The sequence below is a fragment of the Lepus europaeus genome, chromosome 13 (assembly GCF_033115175.1).
Source record: "Lepus europaeus isolate LE1 chromosome 13, mLepTim1.pri, whole genome shotgun sequence".
Classification (NCBI taxonomy): domain Eukaryota; kingdom Metazoa; phylum Chordata; class Mammalia; order Lagomorpha; family Leporidae; genus Lepus; species Lepus europaeus.
The window spans coordinates 95,301,135-95,316,882 of record NC_084839.1 but is presented as its reverse complement, the minus strand read 5'-3'; positions in this window follow the sequence as shown (position 1 = coordinate 95,316,882).

Below are 15,748 nucleotides of genomic sequence, written 5' to 3'. Positions count from 1 at the left end.
ACCTTTGTCCCCACTCCTCTTTGTACAATGCCATTTGCCCTTCTGCTTTTTGCCACTGAGTTTACACCATATGAGGCCCTTATCAGAAGCCAAGTAGATACAGACACTTGATCTTGGATGTCTAGCCTCCAGAACTGTGAATCAGCATCAACTTCTTTATCAACTATCCAGGCCCAGGTAGTCTGTGATAGCATCAAAAGATGAACCAAGACAGTCCTCAAATGTCTAGAGTGCCAAGGCTGAAAGGAGCCTCCCTAACATATGAAATAAATTCAGAAACAAGAAGGAAGACATTTTCAACATGAGAGTGTGAAACAGCTTTTACTGTCATAGATGCCCAGCAAGGTACAGACTCCTTGTAAAACCAGGCTTGGGCATGGTGCAGAAGAGACAGGGAACGGCCATCAGGGCTGTGCCTGGGATGTACTGGGGTACAGAGAGGCTTGGTAAGGACTGTTGCTAAATCTCTTCCAACTCTGGGTTGTCCTTACTGCTTTTAGCTTGGTCAACTGCTTATGTCTCAGGTCAGTAACTATTTTCAAGCCTTTAGACAGATTATTTTACAAAATTTTATCATGAAAATTCTCAAATCGATAACCAAGTGGAAAGAATTTTACCTTGAGCACTTATGTGCCAACCACCTATATTCTACCATTCAGACATTTTGTAAAGAGAAAACGCAACATCAATATCTAGGCAGACTTTCAAATGATGCAGGTGCTCATATTTCTTAAAGAAAATGAATTCCAACCATGATTCTTGACATGAAATTTTATTCAGATGATACAGTTAACATAATTACACTTTCAAAGCTCAATTCTTGGATTTTTAAAATGACGTTTCTTGAGGTCATGTGTGTTTTCCTCATTCCTTTGTGACTGCTTACTGCTCACCAGCCCTGATGGCTGGGGAAGTCAAGTTGTGATAACAAGACTACAGCCAGCGCCAGTGGCACTGTTTTCTTTGTCCTTCAGCATTTCTGCAATAGCCCGTGTTTTCAAAGGGCAGTGCAATAAGCATTTCTTCCAGTCATTCAAGGGATAGCTACTTGCCTCTTTTTCCTGGAAATCAGGAAGTGCTAAAACTGTTCCTTTCATTTCAGTTGCTCACACATTATTCAGAAAATACTTGGAGTTCTTTCTTCAAAGGGACACAATTCTCAGAAAATTTACTTTACATGAAAATGTTTCTGAAAAGAGCCACAAAGTCCACACCCCAGGGTATTTGGAAGGTTTTTAGAGGTTGTTTTAAATGTAGACCCATTCTGCTGGACCCCTCTAAACATTCTTGTAGTTAAGAATGCAATGCTTTCCTCCTCCTGCTTTCTAGACTCAAATCTCAGTCTTGAAGAACACAGACATTCATGCCCAAAAAGATATTTTGGTTCTTGCCAAACTTGCCCACTTTCCTCCATGTCTTTCATTACACCAACCCCTACCACGTGTTGAGTGAACCTCAGTGGTTTTTGAAACACTGACAAAGAGCGAACAGAAGTCATGTTGTAAAGGTAGCATGGGGATTCATAGTCAAGGTCAGGTTCATCTTACTGAATGATGCCAAGATTAATGCTTCTGAGTCCTGGTGTGTAACAGCAAATCGCCACAAGAATGGACAATAAGGAGTCCTTCAAGAAACAGAAGCCGAGGCACAATCATCAGAGCTTTTGGAAGCAATTGAAGAATGTCGTCTTTACTTTTTGGAACTCTTACTCTGCAGAACAAGTCAGGTTACCTGAGAAGACTCGATTGTATCATTTTATGGGCACCAACTACTATAATCTGAGCACAATTTAATAAAAATATGTGAAGACTTATTGACAGGTTAATCATATACTACAGCAAAAAAAAAATCCACCTTAAAATTCACTAAGACAGTAACCAAAAACAGGTTATCTATTATGGTTGGAAGAAGAATGAGCTCAGAGAATTCCCATTGGTATATGCTGTCAGAAGCCTTTACTTGGAGAGCGTGGCTACGAATTTGATCATTTCTCTGTTTGAACCTGCTGCTTCCCAGGCAACCTCTTACTGAGACCAATGGACTACTGAGTTAACATGAAAAGGAAATGCATCAGCCCATCATTGATCATTTGTAATTTGTATTAGGGAACATTTCACACCTTCTTATTGGCTCTCACATATTTACTAGCCTTTTAGAAGAGCCATATCCCTTATAGGTATTTCAGACACCACTTGTTACACTCTTCCAACAATGCAGTTTTTCCAATTTAATGTGACTATTCATAGCTAGGCTTAAAAGATGGGGCTGATTTTTAAACTGCAGTAAATCCACACGCGTGTGCATAACACAAATGGAACTGCAAGTGTTTTCCACAGTGGATTGAATCTGAATTAGCTGGACTGCTTTGGGCTTCACTGCATCTGGTTCTTACGTTAACATTGATCACTTCTGGCATTTCCATTTTTAGAATATTTTTGAGAAAAGTCAAAACAACTGACATTTGGCTGGAGTGTTTATACATCACCACTTAAAATTTCATGTGAGATAACAGAAAATAATATGTAGAAATCAAGCAGTAAAACTATTTTTAAAAATCATCTTACCTTTTTGTTTTTATTTTTGAAATATTATTTGATAGACAGAGAGACAGAGCTCCCTGGTGGTCTAGTGGTTAGCATTCAGCATACAGAGAAAAACAGAGTCAGACAGACAGACAGACAGATGTATAGAGAGAGCTCCTATCCACTAATATTCACTCCCCAAAAGCTCTAATTGGCCTAGGCTAGGCCAGGGCCGAAGTCAGAAGCCAGGAATACAATGCAGGATTCCCATTTGGGTAGCAGGAATCCCACTATTTGAGCCATCACTGGTGCCTCTCAGGGTCTACTTTAGCAGGAAGCTGGAGTCAAGCACCAAAGCCAGGGATCAAACCCAGGCACTCCAATGTGGGACATGCGCATCTTAGCTACTAAGCTAAACACCCACTTCCAAGCAGTGAAATATGGAATTTTGAATTTGAAATTCAGCAAAGAACTGCATGTATCAAATTGAGCCTCATCACACAAATTACCATATTTCCAATTTAAATTCTGAAGTCTACTTGATCTTGCCTCATCATTAATGTGGAGGTAAAATTCACACAGACCATGACTCAGAATCAGCTAGTACTACAACGCAGCAGGCCAGTGACCTCCACACAGAGTCAGCCTAAGAATTCACTGTGCTTGGCTTCTTCAATAGCTTTGTTTCACAGAGAACATGTATGTGTTTACTTCAACAGAATGTAGATTATATTTGCCAGTTATTAACATTGCAACGCCAAACGTAAAAGTGACAACACAAAATTTCAGTTCTAAATGGAAAGCAAATACAAGTTATTGTCTAATGTGCATTTCATCCAACAGGAGGTTCAGTAATTCTCAGAGCCTCTGATCTCTTCACTGGGCATGCCTGGAACTAACACAATTCATCATAAGGACATTGACAACCTTTTAGCTCAAAAGTGAGATGGCAAAAGTTTTGTATATGAGATAAGAATGTAGGACTTGTCTGAAAAAGAATAATGCACACCAAGCTACAACTGTGGACCCTGGAAACACAACATTGAAATTCCAAACCATGCCATCTTCACCAAGTCAACAATTACATGTAATATGTATCACTTTTTTTTTTTACAGTTAGAGTGGACAGTGAGAGAGAGAGAGAGACAGAGAGAAAGGTCTTCCTTTGCCATTGGTTCACCCTCCAATGGCCGCCGCGCTGCAGCCGGCGCACCGCGCTGATCCGAAGCCAGGAGCCAGGTGCTTCTCCTGGTTTCCCATGGGGCGCAAGGCCCAAGCACTTGGGCCATCCTCCACTGCACTCTCGGGCCACAGCAGAGAGCTGGCCTGGAAGAGGGGCAACAGGGACAGAATCCGGCACCCCGACCGGGACTAGAACCCGGTGTGCCCATTGAGCCGCGGCGCCGGCCTGTGGTGTTTTACCTCTTGTCTTATTTGTGGCATGCAACTTCCTTAGCTACTGTCTTGTAGTTCTTAATTGATTTTTAAAAGTTCTTGCAGAGTGAATTTCCCAGACGAGTTTCTTTTTCCTGCTATCAGTAACATCGTTTTCATATTCATGTTTATTTTTAAATTGTGAAATGATTTTTCTTTTCCATTTCATGATGGCACTTAGCCATTTGGGAAACGGAGGTATCAGCTCTTCCTTGCAGGGTGAAGTTTAACCCAGAGCAGTCCCGCTCAGGACAGGTGGGCACAGGTATCATAGAGCTCAGGACCTACATGCAATGGAGGTTAGAGTCTAAGGTACCTGCAGCCAGAGGAAGTCAACTGGTACTAACACCAAGACACCATAAGTACAAGGGAAGTCTAAAAGGGAGAACATTCATCCCCCACACAGGAGGAAAGGTGGGACCAGGGGGTGGTGATTCACAGCCAGAAAGTGCTGACTTGTCCCTGCGGTGAGAAGCCTATTGTGAACTATAGCTATTGAGCAGCTTCTGAAAGAGCTATACAAGGTGGGCCGGTGCCACAGCTCACTAGGCTAATCCTCCGCCTGCAGCGCCAGCACCCTGGGTTCTAGTCCCGGTTCAGGTGTCGGATTCTGTCCCGGTTGTTCCTCTTCCAGTCTAGCTCTCTGCTGTGGCCGCGGAAGGCAGTGGAGGAGGGCCCAAGGACTTGGGCCCTGCACTCGCATGGGAGACCAGGAGGAAGCACCTGGCTCCTGGCTTCGGATCAGCACAGCACGCCAGCCGTAGCGGCCATTTGTGGGGTGAACCAACGGAAGGAAGACCTTTCTCTCTCTCTCTCTCTCTCTGTCTAACTCCGCCTGTCAAAAAAAAAAAAAAAAAAAGAGCTATACAAGGACAGCAGGGAGTATTTTTCATCCATCTAGCTAAAAGGGAGGCTTGGTGACATTACTACCTTTATCAAAGGGGCCAAATAGCCACGGAGTAGTGTGATTGAGCACCTGCTAAGGTTTTGGCTCTGTCTCATGCCAGCCAGCCAGGCCGCACACCCAGGAGCTGCAGCCTTTCCAAATACCCTTCTTGTACCTTCTTAGAAAACATATCCATTGAATCTACCATGTTGCATCCCATGGAGCAGTTTCTATTTCACCAGGTGCACTGTGTCTCTAACAACCAGGAAAGTAATTCAGGAGTTGCCCCAAGTTGTCAACACTCAGATGGAAGCCAGTGACCACCATACAAGGAAGAAGAGGTAGGAGTGGAGTCAGAGTGAGACTAACTGAATCACTGGCCCTGCTCCCCACTTAATTCTTAGAGAGCTGGCCCCAGCTGTACTGGGAAAGCATAGTCCATAACACCAGTGAAACTCAACAGCAGCCCTGGCTTCATACAGGACCAAGTCCACATGACCAGCAGCACATGTGGATATACGCCAACCACCACAGCATGATTGAGCATGGTCCTTCCAAATCTTGGAGAGAGCTGACCTCAGATGCCAATCTGACGATCCAGCACAACTTTTGCTCATCTGGGGGAGTCCCTTCACCTTGGATATCCCTAGCTCACTCTCTGGAACTATCGTCTTACACAAGTTTTGTGTGATGGTGCCTTCCTCCATTCCTGGAAAATTGAAGTCCAGCATCTTGGTGGATTGAGTCATGAAAAATGGTCGCATGCACTAATCACAGGTAGAGGAGACATCAGGAGGCACAAGGTCAGAGGGGAGCTGTACACACAGCATCAAGTTTCCAAGGCTCAGAGGGGCTGCTGCTGTGTTCAGAGATACTTCCAGCCTTTCCCTGGCTCTGTGATCTCAGTAAAATCAGTGCCTAGCTCTAAGCCTTGAGAAAAGTGCTCAACAGATATTGACGGAAGGAAGTTCTCTCCAAGAGGCTGTTCAATCTTATTTACCTCTTGATGCATCATATCTTCTATCTGTGAAATGAGAGGACCTCTCTAGGAAATTTCAAAGGCCAAGAGAAAACGTGTATGCTGTCTCTAAACCATCGTGGAAGACACGGAGACACATGAATACAGTGATTGGGATGCCAGGCCTCGACTTATTTTCCCAAGTAATCTGCAAGTGACGTGATGAGCAGTCCCTCAATTGCTCAGTTTGGAAAGAATTCACTATCTTTATGCTCCATTTTCTTTTGTTGCAAGAGACCACATGGACTCTTTCTGATCCTTTTCCCAGCAATAAAAATCTCCCAAAATAACATGAACTCAAGTTTTATTTCAGGTTTCTTTCACTGAACTCTGAGTCAACTTGATGAATTAGGAGTAGAAAACAAATATTTCATCCTCACCGGCCACTTGCTCTGTCATTTTGTGTGTACCCATGTGCTGGGAAAGCACCCCTTTGCATCCATTCACTGCTGAAGCCTGTTGAATCTCAAAACCATTGTTGAGCAGATCAGGAACAAAAGGAAAAATAAAGATGTGATCTTTAGTTGACTAGAGGACCTAGGATTATTGTCAGAAGGGGGAATCCCATATATATTACACATAAAATCCTTGGGAAACAGGATTTATTCTTTTCTGCATGAAAATAGACTTCTGTTGAAAATGAGGCAATGTAGTGAAATACCTATCCTATTAAAATTGATTCCTCATTAGGATGACTATATGATTGAGCATGTAACTTAGTAAGAACTGGATGTTAGACTTAACTGTGAATTCAATGTGTATTACTTTGGGACATTTCATGCCAGAGAAGGAGGCCCCAACTGAGCTACATCTTCGCTTTTTAAAGATTTATTTATTTATTTATTTGAGAGGCAGAGTGGGAGAGAGAGAGAGAGAGAGGTCTTCCATCTGCTGGTTCACTCCCCAAATGGCCACAATGGCTGGAGCTGGGCCAACCCAAAGCCAGGAGCCAGAAATCTCTTGGGTCTCCCACAGGAGTACAGGGGCACAAGCACTTGGGCCATTTTCCACTGCTTTACCAGGTCACAAGCAGAGAGTTGCATCAGAAGAGGAAAAACTGGGACATGAACCAGTGCTTATATGGGATGCCAGCTCTGCAGGTGGAGGCTTAGCCTATTATGTCACAGCGCCAGCCCCTAGAGCTACATCGTGCACAAGCAAAGCTCCTCAACCTTTTCAGAAGCAGAGTAAGGAAGAAGGTTGTGTCCCACACCGCCACCGTAAGCTCAAGCAGGTAGGAGAAATGAGGAATTACAGCAGGCTTCTCTTTAAGAAATATCTCAGGGGGTGGATGTTTGGTGCAGTGGTTACGACACTGCTTGGGACATTCACATCCCATATTGGAGTGCCTAGGTTTGAGTCCTAGCTCCCGATTCCAGCTTCTGTTAATGTACACCCTGGGAGGCAGCAGGTGCTCAAGTAATTGGGTCCCTGCCACCCATGTGGGAGACCCTGATTGAGTTCCTGGCTCCTAGCTTCAGCCTGGCCAGCCTCTGTTGATGTAGGCGTTTGTAGAGTGAACCAGCAGATGGAAGATTGTCTGTCTGTCTATCTATCTACCTATCTATATCTCTGTCTCTGTCTCTGTCTCTGTCTCTACCTCTATTTGTTTTCCTTTCAAATAAGTAATACATGTTTTACAAAAGAAATATTCCAAATATTAATTAAAACAATCAATATATTCTTTAAAGCCTAAAGGATTTGCATAAGTAAAGTGGATATTCACCACTCCCTAGAATTTGATGCTCAATTTAATAAATTAATATGTTTAATATGGTAGAATTTAGAAAATCACTGTTTCTTGAGAATTTAAACATTGATTGCAAATTTAATTAATTATACATCCAAACACATTTTAAATGGCAATAAATTTAACAAGGCATATTCATCTCAATCATTCAAACCCCTGAAGCATCAGGAAAATAAACATACATATAAATGACTACAAAATATATTTCTCCACTTTTATTCAAAACTATTCTCACTGTCAACACCATGGATTTATTTCATTCCTTTATTACTTTTGTACTTTTTAATATATATTCCTAGGTTTATTGATGTGCTTATTTTGATATCTTCCCAGGGGTTAACATGTAGTATTTTTATTCTTCCCTGGGACTACAGTAACCTTACCAGACCCTAGGGAAACACAGCTCTCTCACAAGCCAGCTGTTGCTCAGGAAGCCAAAATAACTGGCTTCCAGACATGATTTCTTCCCCAAGGGCATTCAAATTGGGTCTGCAAACCATCAACCTGCACTTCCTTCTCAGACTTAAATTTCAAAAAGACTGATGTATGTGTGTGTGTGTGTGTGTGTGGTAAGAGTATTTCACATGAGTCCTGCCCTCTTCCGTTTTTTTCTCATGTACCACACAGCATTGTCAGCCACAGGCACAATGTTGTGCTGCAAATCTTCAGAGCTCACTTGCCTCAAAGAACAAAAACTTTATGGCCATTGGCAAGCAGGGAAACAGGGAGTTGCTACACTATGGAGCTTTAACAATCTAGACCTCTTTCCTAGGTCCTAGGTCTTTCTTTTTTCTACCATCATGAATGCTACTCCCACCCTTGACCCGGTAGTGGATTGAATAGTGAGCCCAGAAAGAGGCTCCGGTGCCCTATTCCTGGAAGCTGTAAATATGGACTGACCTGGCAGAAGCATCTACAGACGTCATCAAAGGTCTTGAGGTGAAGAGTTCATCTTGATTCTTTTAAAAAGGACTTAAATGCAGTGAGGAGTATGCTTTTAATAGATGAGCAGGTATTCAGCCTAATGGTTACAATGCCCAAGTCCTGTATTGGTTTGCCTGGGTTGGATTCCCAGGGCTGCCTCCTGACTCCATCTTTGTGCCAGTGCAGACCTTGGAAGACCTTAGGTGATGGCTCCAGTAGTTGGATCCCTGCCATTCATGTGGGAGACCTGGACTGAGTTCCTTGCTGCTGACTTTGGCCCTTGCCCAGCCCCAGCCATGGCAGGAATCCTGAGTACTGAGCCAGCAGAAGGGGACTCTGTTTATCTCTATGTCTGGCTCTGTCTGACTCTCAAGTGGAAAAAATGTTTAGAAAAGAAACACTCAAGGGAGATTTTACAAAAAAAAAAAAAAAAAACATAAAAAAGAGAAGGAGGAGGAGGAGAACATGCAACCATGCCATGGAGGCAGACACTGGAGCGTTGCGGTCCCAAGCCTGCAATGGTCAGAAGTGCACTTGGAGTCTTCCCTGCAGTGTTCACACAGACAGAGGCCCTGCTGACGCCCGGATTTCCAGTCTCAAGATCTACAGGGAATAGGTTTCTCTTGCTTTGCACCACTAGGTTTGTGAAGTTTGTGACAGCAGCCACAGGACACTAAGACAGCTCAAAGAGAACTTTCAAAAGATCACTTGTGCTTCTTTATGGAGCCCAGGGTCCATTCTTTAGGACGCACTGCTCTCTGCAGTCTGGGCAGATAAGTAGATCTTGCACATTTCTCATCAGTGTGCTAATTAGGAGATCCAGAGAGAGGTTCCATTTCTGGTGGAAGGTTTGACCTATGGAATTATTTCTCCTTAGGCTCTTTAAATAATCCATCCTTTTGGAACACAGCGCACTTGGTACTTGCAAGCGACCCTAAACACCTAATCCTTTCTGTTTGGGGTTCCAGTATCTACTTTTTCTTTGAGTCTTCAGCTTGCTTACAATTCTTTATGTTTGTTCTTTCTTATGTACATGGTTGAAAGCAAGCGCATTCTTTATAAATAGCATTAATGGAAGAAACACCTACATGTTAACATCACCTACTTATTAAAATCTATAAAATAATGAAAACCATTTCACTATAGTCACCCTTCTTTGTGTTAGTACTGCCTGTCTGTGCCATCTGCACTGACCTTTCTGAGCGACTTCATGAATCCATGGCTGTCCAGAATCCACCTTCTTCCTGTTCACCATAAACACATGATATCATCTGAAGCACAATGAGACGGTCACACCTTTTTGTTTCTTTGCCTTTTTAGCACAGCCACTTTCTTTTGGATCACTGCATTTTCCAGATCCATCCTGGCTTCTCCCTGCTACAGACATGGACTCAGCCACTGCTGGTCCTTTTTGCAGAGAACAGCTCACGTCTGGGCACTGGAGGAGTGAATGGCAGAACCCCCTCTGATACACTGGGATTGCATTTGGTAACGACAAGGCTGGGAAGGATACGTCTTTTTTAAGTCCTCCAGGCATTATTGATGTACATTCTCCATCTGTCCCTGTGTCCATCCTCTACCCTTCTCTGCTCCACCCAGTGCCTGAGAGGCTGAGTGTGAGAGAAGTTGTCACCAGGGCTCCCAAACCTTTGGGCTTCCAGCTGGACCCCGCAAGTGGGAGGGACCCATGGGAGGTCAGCAAGCAGAGCGGGGAAAAGTCAGGGTGTACCTTTCCTCCCTTCCCTCACCTTCATGCTGTCTTCCAGGAAGAGGATGCACCTTCATAGTCTTTAAACTTTTAATTTATTTGTGAAGATGGGGGAGAGAGAGAGAGAGAGAGAGAGAGAGGAGAGAGAGAGACTCTCCCACCTGCTGCGGTTCACTGCTAAAAGCCCACAATGGCAAAGGCAGGGCAGACTTGAATCTGGGGGCCAGAAACTCAGTCCAGGTCTCCCTCGTGGGTGGCAGGGATCCAGTTACTTGAGCCATCGCTACTGCCTCCCAGGTACACCTGGGCAGGAAGCTGGAGTCAGCAGCTGGAGGCAGGAATTGAATCCAAGCACTGGGATATAGGACATAGATGTCTTAACCACTAAGGTCAAACACACACCCCTGCACCCTCGCTTCAGTGCTACCTTGTGGTGTCCTATTCTTTTTTTTGGACAGTGAGAGAGAGAGACAGAGAGAAAGGTCTTCCTTTACCGTTGGTTCACCCTCCAATGGCCACTGCAGCCAGCGCACTGCGGCTGATGCACCGCGCTGATCCGAAGCCAGGAGCCAGGTGTTTCTCCTGGTCTCCCATGCGGGTGCAGGGCCCAAGCACTTGGGCCATCCTCCACTGCACTCCTGGGCCACAGCAGAGAGCTGGACTGGAAGAGGGGCAACTAGGACAGAATCCGGCACCCCGACCAGGACTAGAACCCAGGGTGCTGGTGCCGCAGGAGGAGGATTAGCCTATTGAGCTGAGGCGCCGACCCCTATTCTCCATATATCTGGTGAGCTCCTCTCCTCCCCTTGCCCTTCTTGCAAGCTGCCTTGTGCTAGCAGCTTCCTGCTGGCACAAATCTCTCCCCACCCCCTTAACCCTGCCCACATCGCTCTCTCTCTGTCTCTAAACCTTTCCTGGGGATGTTTTCTGTTCCTATGGGGAAACAACTAAGATCTAATTTAACACATTCTCTTCTTATGTATTCTAATTTTCCTATAGTAGATGGCTTAACCAACTGCTGAAAGATTGATAGAATTCATAATTTTCTTTCTTTCTTTCATGGTGAGGCTTAACATTTCCTCAAAGAAACACTACTTCCAGTGTGAAGTTAGCCCATGCAAAGAGAACAAATTGGGCGAATTAGTGCCAAACTAAATTGGCACCACGGAAAGCAGTTTTTTCTATGACTAGTTGGACCCCAAGGGTCATTTGCACATCCTGAGAAGCAGTTCTCTGTGGTTTATTATGTACAATAAAGAGTTTTATTGTACATAATAAAACCAAGGGGATTTCCTGTCAGTTCCTGCCCTGGCTGACTTTCAAGTGATCAACTGACCAATGACCCAGAGAGAGTAGAGCTATCTAAAATGCAGGGGGATTGAGAAGCAAACAATTTCTCTTTACACTAAAATGAGGAGCTGGCTCTGAAAATCAATTGCTTTTTTAGAATAGTCTTAGATTTACAGAGAAACTGTGAAGGTAGTACATTGTTAAACCTTAAATTAGTATGGTACATTTGTTTCAGTTAATCAACATGACATGCTATTATTATTAAGTAAAGTCCATAGTTTATTCAGATTTCCTTGGTTTCAACTAATATCCCTTTCTGTTCCAGGATGCTATCTGGAACATAAAGCATTGAGTTCTCGTGTCTTCCAAGTTCCTCCTATCCCAAAATAAACTTACCTTTTAATTCCATTTCCACAAACTTTTGGAAGTACCTTCATATACCAAAGTATGTAGAGTATAGGTGTGTGAATGTGTACCATTTCCATCCTCTCAGGCACAAGATGCTCCAGCCTCATCTTACGTACTCACTTTTCCAGTTGTAGAGTCAGCCATGCCTCTGAGAGAGGAGATTCTTTAAAGGGAAGTCTGTTTATCTATTATCTATCTATCTATCTATATCTATATCTATCTATATCCATCTCTATCATCTATCTCTATCTCTATCATCTATCTCTACCTATGTATCTATGTATATCTATCTATCTATCTATCTATCTATCTATCTATCTATCTAACCATCTATCCATTTGCAAGGCAGAGTGACAGAGAGAGAGGAAAGACAGAGAGATATCTTCCATCTGCTGGTTCATTCCTCCCAGATGGCTGCAGTGGCCAGGACTGGCCGGGTTGAAGCCAGGAGCCAGCAGTTTCCTCTGGAACTCCCATGTGGGTGCAGGAACCCAAGGACATGGGCCATTTTTTGCTGCCTCCCAGTCTAAGGAAGAAAACTAGATTGGAAGTGGAGCAGCTGGGACTTGAACAGGAACTCTGGTGGTGGCTTAACCTGCTGCACCACAATGTCAGCTTCAGGAAGCTTGTATGTTGTAAACACCACATTTAACTTAGACAAACTGAAATTCCAGTTTAAAAATGTAATGGTCAAACCACAGAGGGTGGGAGACACTCAAAATGCAAAGAAACAACAACATGATGAGAACCAAAACCACTACTTGGTAGCTAGCAACTAGAGTGCTTCATTTTTAAGGCAGTTGATTTGAAGTCTTTCCTGGAGATTCTTTGTGCTTCTTCAGTGACAGGCTCTATTCATTTATTTTTTTTCTTATAAATGAGCTACACTTGTTTCCTACTACATTTGTTTCCTCAAATGCCTTGTAACTATTTTGCTGAAAGCTTGGTATTTGGACATTTCAACGCTATGGATTGAATTGTATCCCTCCCAACTCCAAATTCATGTGGAAGTCAACCTGACTATATTTAAACACAGACATACTACAGACTGAACATGATCTGCCTTCCTGATTTCTGCAGATATTTAAAACCAAGAGTCATAAGTTGGTAGACTGGAAGCTCTGTGTCTGAAGGTAGGGCCTTTGAGAAGTGAGTAGATTGGATTAAGTTGCTGGGACAGCCTCAACATACCCAAATCATGGTAACTTTATAGAGACTACATGGACACGGAGATTGAGCATGCTCCCTGTCTCTCTGCTTTGTGGCTTGCATGTGACCCTTCCTTTGCATGTATCCCTCCACCCACTATCTTCCTCACACTTTAGACCAATGGGGCCATGTGATCTTGGACTGTGAACCTCCAAAGCCACTAGCCAAAATAAACCTCCCTTCATAAGCAACTTCTCTCAGGTATTTGTTATAGTGACAGAAAGCCAATAGAGGGCACATAAAGAGATAATTGAGAATAAGTGAGTTCATAAGCACTGGGGGGATTAGTATACTTATAAGAGACACCAGGACCCAGCACTGTAGTGCAGTGGGTTTAGCCACCACTTGTGATGCTGACCATCCCATCATCGGATGGGACTGAATGGGTTTGACTCCCAGCTGCTCCACTTCTAATGTAGCTTCCTGTTAATGTACCTGAGCAGCAGAAGATGCCCAAATACTTGGGTCTCTGACACCCATGTGGGATTTCCAGATAGATTTCCTGACTCCTGGCTTTTTTTGGCCTGGCCCAGACTTGACTGTTGCAGCTATTTGCAAATGAACGAGCAGAGGGAAGACCTCTCTCTCTCCCTCTATCTGTGTGTGTGTGTGTGTGCATGTATGTCTCCCTTTCGCTCTGTTACTCTGCCTTTCAAATCAGCCAACTGTTTTAAAATAAAGGACACCTGAGAATTCACTCGCCCACTTTCTGTCATGTGAGAAAAGCACATAAACCCAGCCACCTGCAAGCCAGGAAGCAGGCCCTCGCCTGACACAGAACCAGCAGGAACCTCAATCTTAGCCTTTCTAGCTTCCCTACTCCTGAACAGCATGCTCTGCTTTTAAGTCACTCAGCCTGCGGTATTTGGCTATGACGGCCTGAAGTGATTAACATAATCATGGGGTAACCTAGGATTTCACATTCTGCCCCCTCACCAGGGTTTGCTGTTGTGGCTTGCTGTGGGTCATAGCCAGGTGCTTGTTTAATGACTTTTCTAAATTACTTTAGTAAAAACTGTGTTCTTTGTTATGTGTTGTCTCCAAAGTCTGTTCCTTTAGGTCAGTAGTCAGTGGGTTGCCAGAGATTTCCTGAAATGTCTGGAATTAAAAAAGAAGGAGGAAGAGGCTGAGAAGGAAGAGGAAGGAAGTGGAGGAAAAGGAGGAGGAGGAGAAAAGATGACAAGAAAATGAAAAATGAATAAGCTCCCAGGATGCAGATGGGCTCAGGGTTGGGCACTCCTTCAACACTTCGCTGGGCCCTTTATAGCTCTGCCTTAGTCTTCACCGCCGGAAGTGAAATATTAGCGTCTTCTCAGATATTTTTTTTTTGACAGGCAGAGTTAGACAGTGAGAGAGAGAGAGAGACAGAGAGAAAGGTCTTCCTTTTCCATTGGTTCACCCCCAAGTGGCCGCTGTGGCTGGCGCACTGCAGCTGGCGCACTGCGCCCAATCTGAAGCCAGGAGCCAGGTGCTTCCTCCTGGTCTCCCATGCAGGTGCAGGGCCCAAGCACTTGGGCCATCCTCCACTGCCTTCCAGAGAGCCGGACTGGAGGAGGAGCAACCGGGACAGAATCCAGCGCCCCGACCGGGACTAGAACCCGGGGTGTCGGCGCCGCATGGCAGAGGATTAGCCAAGTGAGCCGCTGCGCCGGCCTCAGATATTTTCTAAGTAGGCATCCTGCCCTGTGCATGAGCTTCGCCTTAAGATCCTGAGTCTATGTGGGAGGTTTTCAAAACTTTGATTATGCAGAGTATCTCACTCTCCAGCTTTTGCTCACCCCAAGTGTTCTATTTTGTCTGCGGCAGCAGTAGCTTTTCATTTGTCTTTGAATTTCTTTGAGGAACATGTTTCTGTAACCACTAGTCCTCTCTAAGAAAGGTCCAATTTAGGTGAAACAAAAGCAAGCCCTTTGCCCCTGTCCTTCAGGGAGCCACCAGAGTGGTCTAACAAGACAAACACCACTTCCTGGGCACGTGGCTCCCTCTTCCCCTGGAACCAAGAGCTCACACTGGGAATGTGGGCTGCCATCTTCAAGTCTGCTGTATATTTGACAAGTTAAAATGCCACAGGGATCGTAATGTGGTTCAAATGTGTCCTGGCTCCCAAATTCACGCAGATGTTAAGCCTCAAAGTCATAAGTTAATGGTACCAAGACGGTACAAAGGATCCAATGAGGGTAAACAGCAGTGGGGCCTGAGAGGTGTCCTTAGGTCACTGGCTCTGTGCCCTGAGAAGGTGATTCTCACAAGAGGGTTGGAGATAAAGCCCAAAGCTTGGGCCCAACCGGGCTCTCTGCTGCCTGGCTCACGGTGTGACCCTTCCTCCCCACACACTCCTCCACTGCCACCCACAGCCCTTACAGAGACCACACTGATGGGGCCAGCCAATCTTGGGCTTGAATCTCCCAAACCATGAACTGAATAAACCATTCTTTTTAGAAAGTTAGGTGCCTCGGGTGTCTTGTTGTAGTATCAAGAACTGGCTCTCAGCTCCCCTGCTGTGTTTCAGTTGCCTTTTCCCTGATGGTTTGCCTGGTTGAGGTCATCTTTGCCTATCTTCCAAAGCAGTAGCAAAGCTTATTTTGCTGGAATTTTGAGA